The sequence below is a fragment of the Ranitomeya imitator genome, chromosome 3 (assembly GCF_032444005.1).
Source record: "Ranitomeya imitator isolate aRanImi1 chromosome 3, aRanImi1.pri, whole genome shotgun sequence".
Lineage (NCBI taxonomy): Eukaryota > Metazoa > Chordata > Amphibia > Anura > Dendrobatidae > Ranitomeya > Ranitomeya imitator.
The window spans coordinates 59,800,880-59,817,588 of NC_091284.1; the positions used below are offsets into that span (position 1 = coordinate 59,800,880).

General features: G+C 41.0%; 1 long non-coding RNA gene across 2 annotated transcripts in view; it reads right to left on the reverse strand.

Moving 5' to 3' along the window:
* The window catches only part of LOC138672685 (uncharacterized), a 758,018-nt gene that overhangs the window by 546,578 nt on the left and 194,731 nt on the right, over positions 1-16,709 (reverse strand). For both annotated transcript variants that reach the window (XR_011319764.1, XR_011319765.1), the window contains one exon: positions 16,340-16,381. This is a non-coding gene — a long non-coding RNA (uncharacterized lncRNA). The remainder of the gene's footprint in view (positions 1-16,339; positions 16,382-16,709) is intronic.

The following is a 16,709-nucleotide window of genomic DNA, read 5'->3' on the forward strand; positions in this document are numbered from 1 at the left end:
ATTTTTAAACCCAGATTTAAAATTATAGCTACTCATTAGCACAACATTTTGGTTGAAAGCCAGTTATTATTTCCAATGGGTAGAAAAGGTCAGATTTTTTCCATCACAGAGAATAATTGGGAGTCACATGGTTAGCACAATTTTCCTTCAATTTACCTGTTGAGGTTGGTCTCTAGACTAACTTTAGTGGTTGTAATAAATGGATATGAAAATTGAAAAAAATGTGTGTTTTTTTCTTCCATTAGGAACATACCGTATATACAATTGCAATTGAAATTATTCAACCTCCATTGCAAATTAGTAATCTCTGCTGTTCCCAATAAAATAACAAGACAAGAATAATATAAATAGCTCAACACAACTATTACAATGAGTGGTTTCTCCAAAAACACCACAAAATGTCTCTTTTGGTGACTATTGCCGTCTTAGAATGATTCAACTTCCTGAAAAGGATCCCTCGTAAGGACACACATTTTTACATCAGATGTTGTGTCAAGCGAGTGGTCCAGAAAGTTAAGAGAAGAGATCATTGCCTTACACAATCAAGATAAGGCCAGGCTCCAACAGTAGAATTTCACAGTCAGACTATGGACCACAGTGGCCGGACCGACCAAACAGCTTTACAGGTAGTCTCAGTTTCATAGGTAGTCTGAACAAAGCACAAAGGATGCAAAAAAATACAAAGATTGAATGTTCTTGACATACAGATGAAAGCAGCTTGAAAGTTCCAAGTTAATGGAACACTAAATACACTCCCTGGGCGTGGCAGAAACAGGAAGCTGTCACCGGCTGCCACCAGATTCTGGAGGAGGCAGGTGGTCAAAAACTCTCAAGTAACTGAAAAAGACCTGCAGCAAGATCTGATGATAGCACATTTGAGGTGTCATTTTGTAGAGTAAGGACTCCCTCAGATGTCTGTTTTCATGTACATGTTATATCTGTTTTTTTCCACAGATACCAGTTACAGTCTATGCGGCTGTCATCTGAATGGGGGCTTAGGCACATTGCAAATGCTGAAGGACTTGATGTCCAAACTCCAAGACGTAAACCTCCACTAACCCAAAAACACAAAAACAGTCAGTTCCAACATGGTCAAAGCCATAAAAATTAACCACTAAAATTTTGGGGTTCTGTTATGTAGAGAGATTAAACTTTACAGGTCAATGGGTAAGCAATATGTCTACAGGAGGAATAATGGAGTATATGCTGAAAAAATACCCTGCATGACGGTGGATTGGAGATGTTTCATCGTTAACAACGCTGCACTACCAAGTGCAGAGTTGTTTACAGTGAAAATTTCTTCTAATCTATATCTGTACTATATTATTTAAGTACTACGGTGGCTGGAAGATATCTACAGTGAAGCTTGGCGGTGGCTCAGATGTCTAAAAGGAAAAATGGCAGTAACTCGGTGATGCCTACAGTGAAGCATGGCGGTAGCATGGCAATTTTTACAATGACGCATGGTGGTGGCTTGTTCATGCTCTCCAGTTGCTTTGCTGAATCTTGCACTTGAAACTTGCAGCATGTGGAGGCCAGCATGAATTCTAATGAGTATCAGGAAACTCTTTGAGATAACATCAAGCCTTCTATAAGGAAACTGAAGCTTGGTAGCCATTTGACCTTCCAACAGGATAATGATTTCAAGCATACCTCAAGGTCCACCAAGATTTGGAGTCCTCCTCGACATGCTTTGAAAAATGCTCTAGAATCAAAATGTTCCATGCAAAGCTGGAAAACATATTTACCCTTTGATTTGCACCAAAATGGGGTAGAAAACTATGGCAACATTCTTCATAAAAACAGATAAGAATATTTACATCCATGGAGCTGTGATAAAATACCGGACAAAACCTATGAGCAATTGTGATGCTGTTTCTGGAGGAAAATAGCAGTATTTTTCTAATCCTGGATAACTACTTCAATGTTGCAAATACTCCTTTTTTTCTTATGCATAGTGGAGATGAGCAAAATTTGATTTGCTGCAATTTTACTGGCAGCGTTTATTTCATCCTACAGTTCTGTATTATAAGACACTGGAACTATATTTCATTATTTTAGCCTTCATCTTTATGCAGCATGGATGGTTTGAAAATATTACATTTTCAAATCACAAAAATAATAGCAAAAAAATTTTTCAGGGTTTCACGAGTTTCACTTATCTATAGCATCTGATCTGTGCAGTTATCTCCCAAAATGTACTTCTTGCATATGAATTTATATATAGACAAGCATAAAATACACATCAAAACCATCTCACTGCATCTTTCACATTCAATAAGTTGATGAGCAAATTTTTAAAAAAAATCAATAGAAATTATAATATCTCTTTAAGGCTAAGGTCGCACTTCCGAATTTTCTCTCATCCGAGAGAATCGGGCGCTTATGCTAATCAGATCTTTAGGAGCAAAACAGTAACAATGCAGTGACATGACAAGAATCTGCATAACTAATCATATGCTTAATAGCGGCAAGTCAAATTTATGTATAAGATAGCAGAGAAGATTATCTATAAAATGATAGTAGTCTCACGATCAAAGCAGACGTGGATAATGAGATCTGGAGCCTGAAAATCAAAAGTTCAAAACATTGTTACCCTTTTGCTCTTCACTTTCTGGGTTTTATAGCACTTTATGGATGGGATCTGAGCAAACAATATTCTGTAGATGAGCTAAACCCTCTGATTTAATGTTGCCGACCAGTTATCTAAAGTGCATGCTTTTGTTTTCCTGGAGATCAGCCATCACCATAGTAACATAGTAACATAGTAACATAGTTAGTAAGGCCGAAAAAAGACATTTGTCCATCCAGTTCAGCCTATATTCCATCATAATAAATCCCCAGATCTACGTCCTTCTACAGAACCTAATTGTATGATACAATATTGTTCTGCTCCAGGAAGACATCCAGGCCTCTCTTGAACCCCTCGACTGAGTTCGCCATCACCACCTCCTCAGGCAAGCAATTCCAGATTCTCACTGCCCTAACAGTAAAGAATCCTCTTCTATGTTGGTGGAAAAACCTTCTCTCCTCCAGACGCAAAGAATGCCCCCTTGTGCCCGTCACCTTCCTTGGTATAAACAGATCCTCAGCGAGATATTTGTATTGTCCCCTTATATACTTATACATGGTTATTAGATCGCCCCTCAGTCGTCTTTTTTCTAGACTAAATAATCCTAATTTCGCTAATCTATCTGGGTATTGTAGTTCTCCCATCCCCTTTATTAATTTTGTTGCCCTCCTTTGTACTCTCTCTAGTTCCATTATATCCTTCCTGAGCACCGGTGCCCAAAACTGGACACAGTACTCCATGTGCGGTCTAACTAGGGATTTGTACAGAGGCAGTATAATGCTCTCATCATGTGTATCCAGACCAATTTTAATGCACCCCATGATCCTGTTTGCCTTGGCAGCTGCTGCCTGGCACTGGCTGCTCCAGGTAAGTTTATCATTAACTAGGATCCCCAAGTCCTTCTCCCTGTCAGATTTACCCAGTGGTTTCCCGTTCAGTGTGTAATGGTGACATTGATTCCTTCTTCCCATGTGTATAACCTTACATTTATCATTGTTAAACCTCATCTGCCACCTTTCAGCCCAAGTTTCCAACTTATCCAGATCCATCTGTAGCAGAATACTATCTTCTCTTGTATTAACTGCTTTACATAGTTTTGCATCATCTGCAAATATCGATATTTTACTGTGTAAACCTTCTACCAGATCATTAATGAATATGTTGAAGAGAACAGGTCCCAATACTGACCCCTGCGGTACCCCACTGGTCACAGCGACCCAGTTAGAGACTATACCATTTATAACCACCCTCTGCTTTCTATCACTAAGCCAGTTACTAACCCATTTACACACATTTTCCCCCAGACCAAGCATTCTCATTTTGTGTACCAACCTCTTGTGCGGCACGGTATCAAACGCTTTGGAAAAATCGAGATATACGACGTCCAATGACTCACCGTGGTCCAGCCTATAGCTTACCTCTTCATAAAAACTGATTAGATTGGTTTGACAGGAGCGATTTCTCATAAACCCATGCTGATATGGAGTTAAACAGTTATTCTCATTGAGATAATCCAGAATAACATCCCTCAGAAACCCTTCAAATATTTTACCAACAATAGAGGTTAGACTTACTGGCCTATAATTTCCAGGTTCACTTTTAGAGCCCTTTTTGAATATTGGCACCACATTTGCTATGCGCCAATCCTGCGGAACAGACCCTGTCGCTATAGAGTCACTAAAAATAAGAAATAATGGTTTATCTATTACATTACTTAGTTCTCTTAGTACTCGTGTCTGGTAGCAGCTTACTCTCCTAACCATACAGAACACTTGCACATTCATGGAGTCGTGATATATATATCGGGTGGGGAGAAATGCATCCGCAGATTCCTCTCTTTCAGAAAAGAGGGAGGGTACAGTAGAATTGGGAAGAAGTCTGAGTTTTGTACACAGCAAAACAATGTGTGAGGTTAACAAGAAAAGACGCCAAAGTAAAGGCTATCATCTGGCCGGTAGAACCTGCCTACTCAAAAGCTGCAAAGAAAAGTAATACAAGCGTGCAATGGGATCTAAATAGACTAAACATATGCAGGTTAGACACAAAATCATTAGGATTACTTTGAACATTCTCTATAATCTAATAAATACTTTATTCTTAGGTTGAGAGTCAGTGAAAAGCATTCATGGTCTTCCAAGCTCTCACAACTCTCTTTCTTTGAGATTAACCACAAAGATGTAAACTTTTAGTGGTCTTCGGCTTAACCACAGGAGATAAGAGATAAAACATTTTTATGATTTCAAATAAAAGGATCAGGACTTTGAGGCTGGTGAACACAGTGAAAATGGAACACAGAAGGTAATGTAAAAAAAATCTCACGTCCAATTCTCCGAGGAACACTAGAATCTCATAACTTTTCGAGCTACATTAAAAGCTCTTCATCAGACAAAGATGCAGCCCATTAATTTAAGGGCTTTTAATATAGCCCAAAGGGTTGTATAATTGTAGTGGTGACTGGGGAATTCCTGAAGCATGCACATTTTGGCCCTAGCTCAATATATTATATTACACGTTAGCAGGACTCGGTCTGTTCAGGCAATTCTTGCTGTAAGTTTGAACTGTTCATTACTTTGTGAGAGCTGCTATGGCTCGTCTACGGTACATGACCTACAGGATCAAATAGCCACCTACTTAAATGCAAAGTATGAATCCTGTTATTTACTAATGGTTAACGACTATTGTCACTATATAGGTCCCTCTTTTTACACACCGAAAATAGGAGTATAAAATGGGGCCTAGAAAAGTTGGCCACTGAGTAGTCATGTGAAAATATGGCTGATTGAGTTCGGAATTACCATAATGGCTACGTTTATTCATGGGTTTTTGGGCTATCCAACCGCAAAATCTTTTTTAATTACTCCATTTTATACAATCAGAGGATGCCTAGAACAATTGTAATCCGAGAGTAGTTTCTTCAGTAAGGGCATACACAATATTTCATCCATTATAAGTTCATGCTAAAAACATACAACTCTGCCCTTCACCGCTCCAAACAAACCTATTTCAACACCCTCATCACCTTGCTGTGCAATAACTCTAATTGTCTCTTTGACACTTTCCCGTCCCTACTCAACCCAAGAGTGCAGGCCCCAACCACGGATCTCCGCGCTGACGATCTGGCAATTACATCAAAGAAAAAATTGACCACATTTGACAGGAAATTATCTCCCAATCCTTTCATACCATGCACTGTCCTCCCTCCCCCACTGCATCTAGTTCACTCTCTGACTTTGAACCAGTTACAGAAGAAGAAGTAATCAGGCTCCTTGAATCTTCTCGCCCAAACACTTGCACCAGTGACCCCATTCCGTCACATCTCCTCCAGTCCCTTTCCCCAGCTGTCACCTCTCACTTAACAAAAATATTCAACCTTTCTCCCACTTCTGATATTTTTCCCTCCTCCTTTAAGCATGCCATCATATATCCATTATTTAAAAAACCATCCCTCGATCAAAACTGTGCCGCTAATTATAGACCTGTCTCTAATCTTCCCTTCATCTCTAAACTCCTCAAACGCCTCGTCCACTCCCGTCTTACCCGCCATCTCTCAGATAACTCTCTTCTCGACCCTCTTCAATCTGGTTTCTGCTCTTTACACTCTACTGAAACTGCCCTCACTAAAGTCTCTAATGACCTACTAACAGCTAAATCTAATGGTCACTACTCCATGCTAATTCTCTTGGATCTCTCCGCAGCATTCGACACTGTGGATCATCAGCTCCTCCTCACTTTGCTCCGCTCCATCAGCCTCAAGGACACCGTTCTCTCCTGGTTCTCCTCCTATCTCTCTGACCGATCCTTCACTGTATCTTTTGCTGGTTCCTCCTCCTCTCACCTTCCCCTAACTGTTGGGGTTCCTCAAGGATCAGTCCTAGGCCCCCTCCTCTTCCCTTTGTATACTGCCCATATTGGACAAACAATCAGTAGATTTGGTTTCCAGTACCATCTCTATGCTGACGACACCCAATTATACACTTCTTCTCGTGATATCACGCCGACCTTTTTAGAACACACCAGTGATTGTCTTACTGCTGTCTCTAACATCATGTCCTCCCTTTATCTGAAACTGAACCTGTCAAAAACTGAACTCCTCGTGTTCTCTCCCTCTACTAACCTACCTTTGCCTGACATTGCCATCTCTGTGTGCAGTTCCACCATTACTCCAAAGCAACATGCCCGCTGCCTTGGGGTCATACTTGATTCCGAGCTTTCATTCACCCCCCACATCCGATCACTGGCTCGCTCTTCTTATCTGCATCTGAAAAACATTTCTAGAATTCGCCCTTTTCTTACTTTCGACTCTGCAAAAACTTTTACGGTTTCACTTATTCATTCTCGTCTGGACTATTGTAACTCTCTACTAATCGGCCTCCCTCTTACCAAACTCTCCCCGTTCCAATCTGTCCTGAATGCTGCTGCCAGGATCATATTCCTCACCAACCGTTACACCGATGCCTCTACCTTGTGCCAGTCATGACACTGGCTACCCATCCACTCCAGAATCCAGTACAAAACTACTACCCTCATCCACAAAGCACTCCATGGCTCATCACCACCCTACATCTCCTCCCTGGTATCAGTCTACCACCCTACCCGTGCCCTCCGCTCCGCTAATGACCTCAGGTTAGCATCCTCAATAATCAGAACCTCCCATTCCCGTCTCCAAGACTTTACACGTGCTGCGCTGATTCTTTAGAATGCACTGCCCAGGTTAATACGATTAATCCCCAATCCCCACAGTTTTAAGCGTGCCCTAAAAACTCATTTGTTCAGATTGGCCTACTGCCTCAAAGCATTATCCTAACTATCCCTGTGTGGCCCATTCAAAAAAAACAAAACAAAACAAAAAAAACAAACCATAATCAGGTTCCTCGCATCATGTTCTCATACACTTTATGCAGTTAATAGCCCTCTGTGTCTGTACTGCTACATACTTAGGCTGTTAACTGGTTCATGCAGCTTTACATGAACACCCGAGCCTTACACTATGGCTGGTCCGAATAACTAAAGCAATTGTTACCATCCACCTCTCGTGTCTCCCCTTTTCCTCATAGTTTGTAAGCTTGCGAGCAGCAGGGCCCTCACTCCTCCTGGTATCTATTTTGATCTGTGATTTCTGTTATGCTGTAATGTCTATTGTCTGTACAAGTCCCCTCTATAATTTGTAAAGCGGTGTGTAATATGTTGGCGCTATATAAATAATTATTATTATTATTATTATTAATATGGAGAATATTTTTAGGACATACCTCTTAATATTTGAATGCAAGTTATTCGCCACATTACCACTTGTGTATAAAATCTAGATAAAAAATTAATAGGTTTTTTTAGCTCAATCCATGTTGTTCTAAAAATATATATTTTTAATTATTATTCATTTAAATCCATTTCAATGAGTAAAAAGAAAAACAAAATCAATCTCAGCGCGTAGAGAAGTCCTTGACCACTTTCAACTGCTGTTTTTACTTTTTCCACATTAAAATGGATTTTAATGGATATTAAAAAAGAAGTTGCAATTCAGAAAAATACACAATGAGCTGGACATACTATAATTATCTACAGTCTCTGCAAGCATATAACCATGGAAATGTTCTGATGTTCCGGCCTTTCTAAGGTCAAAAATAAATAATTGTGTTGTTTTTTTTCATGTTGATTTTGTATAAAGTCCAGGCCCTCACTGTCTGCCTTGGTTAATATTTGTAAAAGAATGATTCATTCTAAAGAACTCAGTGATACCAGCGAGCGTGGTCCTGTACTACGATGTCACCAGTGTAAGTCATTTCATGATATAGGTGCTTTTTGATAGGCACCATAAACATGAACCTAAAAGGGAGACTCAAAAAGTAAGGTAGTCGTGTGAAAATTTGGTTGATGTAGCTTCCATGAACGAGCAGCTGCATGCAAACCTTACATTACCTAGCACAATGCCAACTGTCGGATGGTGTGGTATAAAGCCGCCAACGCTGAAAAAAGGTTGGCCTTGGCCCCTTCTTTCCAGTGAAGGAAAATCTTAATACTTTAGCATATCAAGGCATTTGGACAATTTTAGCTTCCAACTTTGCAGTAATAGTTTGGGGAAGGTCTTTATCTGTTTCAGCATGACTGTGCCCAGTGCACAAGGGCCATAAAAACAAGGAGTTTGATGTGGAAGAACATGACCAGCCGAACATAAACCTGATCACAACCCCATCAAACTCCTTTGAGATGAACTAAAGATTGTTAGCCTGGCCATCTTACAAATGCTCTTATGCATGAATGAGCAAAATATCCCACAAACTCCAAAATTTTGTAGAAAACCTTTCCAGAAAACATGAAGCTGTTTCAGCTGAAAATGTGAGGAAAAACTCTGTATTAATGCAGAGAATTAAATGTTATAAAAGCTCGTGTAGGTGTGATGTTTATGTGTCGAATACTTTTGTTTATATGGTGTATATAATACTGGACAAAAATACCAGGAGTGATAACAAAACACAGACTTTAAAATATTTCTGAATTTATTTAAGAACCAATTGTCACGCACAGTGTAGGAAATATTAAGTGCAACACAAAGGGATGAGGGGAAGGGAGCCCAACACTAGAGAAGGGGGAAGAGAAGACCCCTTGGCAGATCTAAAGTCACCCTGTCTGCCCTAAACCTGTAGGTTCTGCACCTATTGCCGAGTAGGAACCTAATCCCTGCCTGGCCTTGGCAATAAGCCCTGCTTAATGAATGATGGGGTGCACACTAGTTGATCCTCACTACCACTAAAGACAACTGGGATAGACAAACAAGGGGAACACTTATTTTTAGAAGACTCAGAGATGTAACACAGAAGTCCTCCAGCAACACCAAAGAGGAAGTTAGCCGATTGCTATAGCTCCAAGCCTCAATGTCAATTAGATCTGGAGAAAGGTTGCCACTGGGTCAAAGAGTCAGAAGGATTAAGAAGGTGTCTGTAAAGTCAAAGGCATAGAGCTTCTGTAGCTAGTTGCAGTGCGACTGTCTGCAGCTTCTGACATACCTGTGATACCAATGTTGAAAACTAACTACCGTACTCTTTGATTTAAAGAATTTAAATATTTAAATAGCCAAAAACATCTTGTATGTTGTTTGTATGGGGTCTTATCTCTGGCCCCCAACAATCAAGGGAATGAGAGTAAGAAAAACCATCTGCATATATGATACCAAATGTAGAGGTGGCTATGCTACTGTCTACTTTGAAGAAAGCTGAAAATTTGCAGCCATATCTTCATTGGTTCCTCACTGGTTCTTGGTTGACATGTGTCACATAAAGTGATTGTCCATTAATAAAAAAAGCTAAATACTTAAAGAAAATGTTGTTAGAAATAAATTCCTAAGAACATTTAGTTATAAAATCACATTTGTTTCATCTAGGGAATCACTATGGAATTAAAATGGACACCGCCTTGTTCCACAGAGAAAAGTCCTAGAACGTTAGGATAGGAGCCAGTGAGCATGTGCAGTAGGAAGCTACACCCTCTCTCATATTTAGGAAGATGTCCTCCACTAATTCCAGATGCCGGAGGTGCTGAGGGAAGGAGAGGCCGCTCAAACCCCTGTGTGGCCTTTCTGAATAACAATATAAGTATCTCCAGGTCACACCTGCAGAGCTGCACATGCTCACAAGGCTCCTCTGCTAACATTCTAGGACAGGTTCCTATCAGGTGACGGCCACGTTAATTCTATACTAATTAAATCTCTAGCCAAAACTATTGTGATTTGTCAATTAAATGTATTTAGGAATTTATAATGGCATTTACTTTAATTATTACTATTTTTTTCAATTCCAGGAGATCCTCTTTAAGAACTTTCTGAGTCATTTATCTGGAACCAAAACACCATCTGAAGATTTCACACTGCAGACTCTAGGGCTCCAAGAATGGCAGCTAAGAAACGGTTTCCTGGGGCTGTCCGCTAGTAAATCTTGCAGTTTGCGTTAAATTACATTTAGTAGGATTTTACTTAAAGGGAACCGGTCATCTACAAAAAATGTTATTTACCTCCAGACATAGTGGTAATCTACAGATAAATTGTGTTTAAATCATGTTAGGCTGGTTTACAGCAAGCACAGCTACAGGGAGAAAGTGAAGTTTTATTCTTCCTGCAGCTGCAGACTTCCAGTCACGGGGTGGTGCAGGGAGCGGATACAGTCACCACTAGCTATATATTGAGCGTGGTGTAATTACTCCCCCTGCACCTTGATTGACAGCCTGCTCTGCACATATATGCTAGCCACGCTTGTTGTAACCCAGCATAATTGGGCAATCTTGCCTTGCGCAGGCGTGTACTATGGAGGACAGAGAATGAACTTCAATCCAATATTGCAGCCAGCATGCAGCCAGCGGGTAAGGAAAGGGTGAATCAAACACCCGAAAACCCCACCCCTATGGCTGAAAATTGTTCCCTCCAAATTCAGGTGACAGAGTCCCTTTAAGAAGCCTCATGTCTAGGTACCATTTTCTTAAAGGGGTTGTCTTTTTAATAGGTACTTTAGGACAGTTATAGTAAAGGACTCTTGAAAATACTGAAGAACTATGTAAATAAAAAACAGCAATGATGACTGAATGACCCCCTTGCTAAAGCATTTGCCATCTGACTGAAAAGGGTCACTACTGTACATCAATAGGGTTATTCACCTTTGGCGACAATTTGTTTTTTACTTAAATACATCGACTTGGGGCTAAAAATTATTTTTGCTGTTGGGTTCCATTAAAAATTTTGCACCGTTTGCCTTCTATCGCATCTATGTTATACTGTCTATTATTGGCGGAAGAATGAGTTAACTGAGAAACCATCAGACAGCTCATTTTGACAGTGTTACAGATGAGTTTGTTGACCCTTTATCTGTCTTTTTCTGTGCACTTCTTAGCTGATTGATGATCACAGAACACATCAAAGTTGAATGTTCCGGGAATCAAAGAGTGTAGAAACCAAATGGTGCAAATTTTTTAATGAAACCCCATTGTAAAAAAAATTTTTAGACCCAAAAATAAGCATTTAAATAAAGAAAAAATGTTCACAAAAGGTGGACAACCGCTTCGTTATTTCCACGGCTTCAGTGTGAACAAGGAATCCACGTTTCTGCATACTTGATTATGCCGTTATGGTGGTTGATTTACTAAAATGAAGTAAAATAGGGGTTTCTATATAGACAAGACTTGCTCAAGGGATTTATTCTGATATTCCTATTTGTAACTGCCAAGATTTCATTTCGCATGACATGAGAGTTATTGGTCAGTATCTCGTAGGGGTTGTTTTTACTTTTCTTTATGTCAACACTGCAGATTAATAGGTTGAACAATGTGAATATGTATCTTTGCGAGTTGTTCACGAGGCTTCCTAAGGACACTTTGACACATCCGACCTATTTTCATTCCTCTAGTTGTGTGTGATGTAATATTTGTGTGCTTTATTCATGGTTGGAGTTTATATTTGAGATTAAAGGGGTGTTGCAATTGTTGGTTAAAATGTGCAAAACTGCTGCGTACAGGACAACGAGGTAATAGAGATAATCAAATCTGCAGAGATTCTAAATCGGCAAATCTCTAGAATTTATCAAGGAAACTCAATTCGATCAAAGTTATTTCATGAGAATTAAGTGTTCCTTATCTGGATTCTGTTCAGATCCCAGAGCATAATAAAATGTAGGATATAGAAAAAGAGAAATTAATACTCACCTCTTTGCTCACCTGTCCTCCGCCCTTGCAGCCTACCATCCAGTTCTCCGTACCACTTCTTTTTGCCTTCTCTTGTCATACACATTTTCTTCAGCCTGATTCGCTCTGGACCGCAGCTTCTGACTAAATGAGACTTCTTACGTCCCTGTGCACTGTGCCATTGAGACACACGTGTGTTACTGGAGACCTAGTCAGCTCCTAGGGGAACACACATCATAAAAGGCACCATGGCAGCACGGGACACAGGGAAGTAAGAAGTCTAGTCTCGCCAAAAGCTGTGGCCCCGATAGAAGAGGCAGAGGAAGATGCACACGATGAGGAAAGGCCAATAGAAGAGGCCTGGAGGACCGGACATCAGGCTGTTGGGGCGGAGGGACAGGTGAAAGGTGAGATAATAGATTTATTTTTATTTTTTTTCTAAAACCTTTTGGCAGCCCTCTATGGGTCAGCAAAATGGTGAGAAAATGTGTATTCTGAAGAATACAAAATTTTTTAAAATTCAAGAAAAATTCCATTCCAATTAAATTCATTTTCTCATCTCTGCTAAGTAATAGAAGGATGCCTGGTCAAGTTTAAACAGCTACTGTCCTTAAATTACCCCTTTTTGCATGCACTGGACCTCTAAGGACATAAGATTGGACAGCTCTTATACAGAACCCCAGAATTCCAGCTACCCCCATGAAAGACCAGCTCTTTTATTTGGCTACTTCCAACAACAGACAGGAGTGATCAATGATATAGTGGATGACTGATAAGTGATCGAACTTATTAATATTGCACGCTTAAAAATTATGTAGAAGTGCCTGTGTAACACCCCAGGTAACCGGTTGTTACAGTGATTTTGCCTTCCATTTGAGGAGGGTGATGTCATTCTTGGAGGCAAGGAGGATTTCCTTTACCAGGTAAGCACCTACATGCAACACATTCTGAATCTAGGCCAGAAAAGAGAATTTTGAATCTGGATTCAGCGGAGTTTCCCCCAGATATATGTATTCTGGCCTGGAGGAGGAGTTAGACAGTTGTTGAGAGACAGTGGAGAAGAGCAGACAGGGAGCTGTGCAGCCACGTGTGAGCTGCAGCTCCAGGAACAGAAGATAGCCTGAAGAGTTGGAATGTTGTGAGCATCTGAAGAAAGGAGCACATGAGAAGGAAAGGGCTTGGTGGGGAATTGTGACCTGGCACCCTCTGAGCCGAAGTGCAGGAACCAGGCACCGGGAGCCCGAGGTTGTGTTGAACACTAGGTTGCACAGCAGAACTGGAGGGCAAAGGACTTTATGCAATTTGCCCTCACCCACACCTGAAGGCGCAGCAGTACATGAATAGCCAAGGTCGTGATAGAGACCCTACAAAAAGGCTCGCACTGCCCACCATAAGAGTAACTGTCCCAGGACAGGAGAGAGAGGACTTTGTCAGGGGGCCACAGGCAGCAAGGACCTTGCATACAAGCGTGAGTCAGAAGGCTTATGGACCTCACCTGGGAGAGGAATCCACCATTGCCTCTAAGTCAGCCGGACCACATCACCACCTGTTGCTGGTACCCTGGACTGTGGCCTGATTCAACCAGTAAACCAGGGAAAGGCGGTACAACCCTGTGTCCTCCATTTATTTGCCGGTATCCACCACACCATCCTTGCCCAGCAGACCGAGAGCCCTGGGGTCACAGCTTCACCTGTGGGAAGCGATACCATCTTGCTGCTGTACCATCACCCACAGAGGACCCCTTTAAGAAGCGTCGGTCATCTCTGACTAAGAACCATAGGTGGCATCACAAACTTTTATTGCTTTACAACTCCCTTTAAAAACTATCCCTTTGAGTCTACGTGCCCAAGTTCAGGATTTTTCACATTTTTTTTGGCGGTTATCCACTATAAAAACCTGATAAATATGCTTAATTTAAGAATCCAATCATTTTAATGCATTCCGCTATTTTTGTGCCCATGCTGCGTTTTTTTTCCGCAGTGGAAATGCTTTGCAGGAAAAACGCAGCATGTTGATTATTTCTGCGGAATCGCAGCGATTACACAGCCATAGGATTGCATTGAAATGCTCACTTTACGCATGTGGCTACACTTCATGTGCGGATGGTACCCAGGATCTGCAGGAGAGGAGACTCTCATCCAGGTCCTGGGTACAATATTCTTGTGAAAAAAATAATTAAAATAAAAAATAGGGATATACTTACCTTCCGATGCCCCCGGAGTTCTCTCGCCTCTCAGCGATGCACATGGCGGCTTCCATTCCCAGGGATGCATTGCGCAAATCACCTAGGATGACGTCGCGGTCACGTGACCGTGATGCCACAAACGTCCTTAGCGCAAAGCATCCCTGGAAAAGGAACGTACTGGGTCGCCGCTGCGGAGATCGGGGGCTGTCGGAAGGTGAGAATAACCAGATTTTTTTATTTTTTTATTATTTTTAACATTCTATCTTGAACTATTGATGCTGTATAGGCAGCATAAACAGTAAAAAGTTGGTCACACTTGTCAAGCACTACTGTATGCTTGACAAATGTGACCAACCTGTCAATCACTTTTCAAAGCGATGCTTCAAATCGCTTGGAAAACGCAAGCATTCTGCAAGCTTAAAACGCTTGGAAAACGCTTGTATTTTGTGAGAAAATGCATGTGAATTCCGCATGCGTTTTTTCCTGAGGCAGGGAGTTGCAGAATTGCCACTGAAATTTCCGCAGCAATTCCGGACATGTTCACATAGCCTTATTAGGGTGCCATGGACCGGGTGGCAGCCACCGTGACATCCCCTTTAAGTACCGGACCCGGCACCGAGTATCCCCAGGCCCTGGTGGGCGACTGACCTGGTGCTATTGTTATTAGAGTTTAGCAAATCGAATTGGCCCCAATTTTCACCCCCAAAAAAATCAAATTTGCCAGAATTCTATTTTTTTAGATTCTATTTGTGAGAATCCAGCAAAATGGAGGGTATCTGTCCATCATTTGGCTGGATTCAAAATGGACAAAACCCGTTAAATAAATGAGAAAATTATACTCATCTGGCCTTTCCCTGTGCCCCCTGCACTTACCCACTCCAGTCCTATCATATTCTTTGATTCAGTCATCAGTTGGGGTTTACTGGGCCATCTTTGACATTTTTAGCACCCAGCAACTTCGGTGCTTTTGGCACCCAGGATCTTTGACATTTCCTCCCCTGACTAGGCCACAAATTTATGATGTTGTGTTGCTTGAGTTGTGCAATGCCAGAATAGGAGAAGCTGAAGATGCCAAGCAACAGAGACATCGAAGACGGCCTAGTGAAAACTGCAACAGTAAAAGCTGTGACAGGACCAAAGAAGTTGACCAAATGGGAGTACGGAAACACAAATGAGTGTTGAATCATTACAATTTTTTTTACATATATTTTTAGGAACATCAAAGTATAATAATGTATATTTGATTTGCTGTGAATAAATTTGATACAAATTTAATTTCCTTTTCAAATTCATGAGAACAGCCAAATTTGGATTTTAGAAGATTTGTTCAATACTAATAGAAATTCTTTAAATAACTGAAATGCCAATACATGGCGGCCAAAAACAGGAGTATCGGAATGTTACATCAGAACATAATAAACAGGTTTGGATTCCTGGCAACTTGATTGTTGTGATTGCTGTAGTCCAACTTGATTGTAGTGATTGCCGTAGTCGGGTACGACCACATTAACTTTCATTACATTGCAGTGTAGCACCCGATACTGCTGTCCCTAGTGACGCGAAGAATTACCAAATTAAAATCATTGCGTGTTTATCAATACTAAAAGCCATTGAAGTCAATGTCGCTGTGCCGCCCCCCTCTCACACCCAATAACGCGTGTTTGTTCCATGTTCTGAACTTCCAGGATTGTCATAAGGATATAATGTAGATACAAGTAACCATCAGGGGTTTGCGCCTGTTTCTGCCAGCACCTCGCCATCTCCCGGTGTGAACGCCAATTCTCCTCATCCAAGATAGAACAGAACCTTCCAGCAAACAGGCAGGGCTGTCATTGGGTAACAGAGTCAGGGTCGTGCCGCTCTAACATTCTGACCCGTTAGTATGGAAGAGAATAATTCTGTACAATATTGTACATTTTACTTACTCTTACGTAGGCCGATGTCACGTACTTTAATTCTAAGAACACCTAAAAACAAAAAGAAATTACAGAATAAATATGGCAGCCGGTTTATCACTTACATCTGTATAAATGTGTCTATAACAGTGCAATGTAAGCTGAAGAACAAAGAATTAGGAAAGGGAATCTCGAGCTACAGCTGAATGGACTAGTCAGGGGCTATAATTATTTCAGCGACCTTGGGACTCTAAATAGGCTAAAAAAATGACCAATGGGTGAAATCCAATTTCTGTAACCTCCTCTGATCTAGTGAACACGGGGCCTAGATGAATGAGAAGGAGCTACTGAAGAAGTTGAGTGGTATCGCCATCAATCAAAAATGTCTTAAATGATCATC